Source organism: Lynx rufus, unplaced genomic scaffold (genome assembly GCF_022079265.1).
Source record: "Lynx rufus isolate CCGP_SWC_20201006 ecotype Redwood Valley unplaced genomic scaffold, mLynRuf1.p SCAF_10, whole genome shotgun sequence".
NCBI classification, from domain to species: Eukaryota; Metazoa; Chordata; class Mammalia; order Carnivora; family Felidae; genus Lynx; species Lynx rufus.
In genome coordinates this window covers 17,001,265-17,004,126 of record NW_025814824.1, presented here as the reverse complement: position 1 = coordinate 17,004,126, position 2,862 = coordinate 17,001,265, and positions in this window count along the sequence as shown.

Below are 2,862 nucleotides of genomic sequence, written 5' to 3'. Positions count from 1 at the left end.
AAGTTTAAAGGTGCCATACAAATAAATGCAAATAATTGGACATAGAGAAATGTGACATCTATTGGTTTGGGGGCATAGAAAAGTTGATGCACAAGATATATTTTAAAGCAGAAAACAAGGAAATGAGTGGTAGGAACCTTGAACTTAGTAGCATTTATGGCATACCTACAAAACTCTGTGTTGGCTGAGGCAGGACAAGGTAAGGGCCAGTATTGGCATGTGGATAGGAGTGCTTGCGCCATGAGTCTGGGAGAGAACTTTGGTAACTAAGGGAGAGGTTATCACAAGAAAGAAGGTCACCAACTCTGCACAGATCCTTCCTACAGGAAAAGTGTCTTATCCTTACAGGAAAAAAGAATCGTAACCACGAGGTCACCAATTACCTCACTGTTGCCAAGGCCAGTCACCACCCTCTGTCCTAATTTTATTGTGTCTTTCAGCAGCTTTTCACACCATCAACCATTCTTGTCACTTTCTTTAAACACTTTTCTCTTTTGGTTTCAATAACTCTGTACTTTTCTGGTCTCCTCCTCTACTGACTCCTTTCAAGTTAGTTTCCTTTTCTGGCCCTTGCCATCACCTCTAAAGGCTGAAGGTCCTTCAAGCTCCAGTAATGGCAACCACTCTCTTTCCATATCATTAAATACCATCTCTTCCGCCTATACACTTACACCACCAAATGTATGTCTTGAAACAAGAACCTCTCCTCAGAGCCTGCACCGTCATATATCTGTCCAACGGCCTACTTGACATCTCTACTTGTGCACTTCACACATTTTAACTTCAACATGTACAAAACACAGTATTTGATTCTGCCGCTACCAACACGGCTCCTTGTGCACCCATTGTCCCGCCCTCAAATCTGTTGCTGAGCCTTCCCTATCTTAGTAAATGATGAATCACCATATAACCAGTTATTCCGTGCGACACGCAAGAATTCTCCGCAACTCCTACTTCTCCTCATTCCATCATAGCCAATCTTTACCAACAAGTTCTGTTGAGTCCACATACAAAATATATCTAGGACCCATCCACTTTCTGCCTTTTCACTTCTAGACCCCTAAAGCAAACTACGCTGGACATTGCAATGGTCTTCCTAACCGTTCTTCCCATGGTCCCCTTGGTAATTCTCAACCCATGCTCCACACGGAAACCACTGCAGCTCTTGTGAAAAATCATTTGCTTTTTTTATGCCTGTATTTCCATTTTTCTTCCCCCAAAGAAGAAAAAGGGTTGCAGAATTTTTATGCAACTGTAACAAGAGCTTGGGTTTCAATCCTTACTACTTCTAAGAGGCAATGTTTCCATTCTCATTAGTCTTCTTTTCTATCGTTCTTTTCCCTTTCATAAGTCAATCAAATGCCTCAGGAATACATCCCTCATCTGCCAAGGGAGTCCACTTATTTTAAACATTTATTAATTTATTTATTATTTTGCAAGTCAGGAGGAGAGAGAGACAGAGCATTAGCGGGGGAGGGGCAGAGAGAGAGGGAGAGAGAAAATCCCAAGCAGGCTCTGCGCTGTTAGCATGGAGCCTGACTCGGGGCTCAAACCCACGAACCGTGAAATCATGACCTGAGCCAAAATCAAGAGTGGGACGCTCAACTGACTGAGCCACCCAGGCACCCCGGGAGTCTACTTTTTGACACGTGTGCTAGACAAACTAGCTCCATGGTGGTCACAATTCATGTGACTCTTCTGTTTAGAACTTTACAATGAATTCCTTCTGTAGCAAAAAGAAAATCTCTCTCTTTACCGGAGTCTTCATAAGGTCCTAACATACTTCTCAAACTATCCATGGTAAAGGGCCAGTTTTCTTTTCTTCTTCTTCTTTTTTTTAAATTTCCAATTCCTTTCTTTATAAGATATGGTTACCTTCTTTATAAGATATAATAAAAATGAATTACTAGAAAAGATAAAATGGGCGAAAAACCATCAGAATACAAGTTCAATTTTTTAAATTAGATTGAATAGATATAAAACCACTGTATCAGTTGTTTAAAAGGCTTAAGTTCTTTTTTCAACTTCTGTATTTATCCCGTCATGGATCAGCTGAAACACACGGACCTGGATGATCTGGCAAAGACTCTTCCTCCTTTGCTGTGTCCCAGCCCGTCTTTCTTCCTTTTTCTTTTTATTATTTTTTTATGTTTATTCATTTTTGAGAGAGAGAGAGAGAGAGACAGGGCACAAGCAGGGGAGGGAGGGACAGAGAGAGAGGAAGGCACAGAATCTGAAGCAGGCTCAGACTCGGAGCTGTCAGCACAGAGCCCGACAGGGGGCTCGAACCCGTGAACTGCGAGATCATGATGAGCCGAAGTCGGATGCCTCACCGACTGAGCCACCCAGGCACCCCCAGCCCTACTTTCTGTATCTTAACCAGAACACACTCTCTCCAGCTTCAAGATACATCCCTTTGGGGCGCCTGGGTGGCGCAGTCGGTTAAGCGCCCGACTTCAGCCAGGTCACGATCTCGCGGTCCGTGAGTTCGAGCCCCGCGTCGGGCTCTGGGCTGATGGCTCGGAGCCTGGAGCCTGTTTCCGATTCTGTGTCTCCCTCTCTCTCTGCCCCTCCCCTGTTCATGCTCTGTCTCTCTCTGTCCCAAAAATAAATAAACGTTGAAAAAAAAATTAAAAAAAAAAAAGATACATCCCTTTCCCTGGATCTGGAAGCTTCGACATCCCCACTCATCTGCCTGAAGTTCCTTCTCCTCCTATCTCATTTTGACTCCATTCTCTCAAATGACCATTTCAACTGAAGTAGTTGCCCTGTTTTTCTCTAACAGAGCACCTCACCCATTTCTGCATACCACCTAACATAATTCATTTTGTTTATTTGCTTACTGTTTGCCTCCTAAATTAG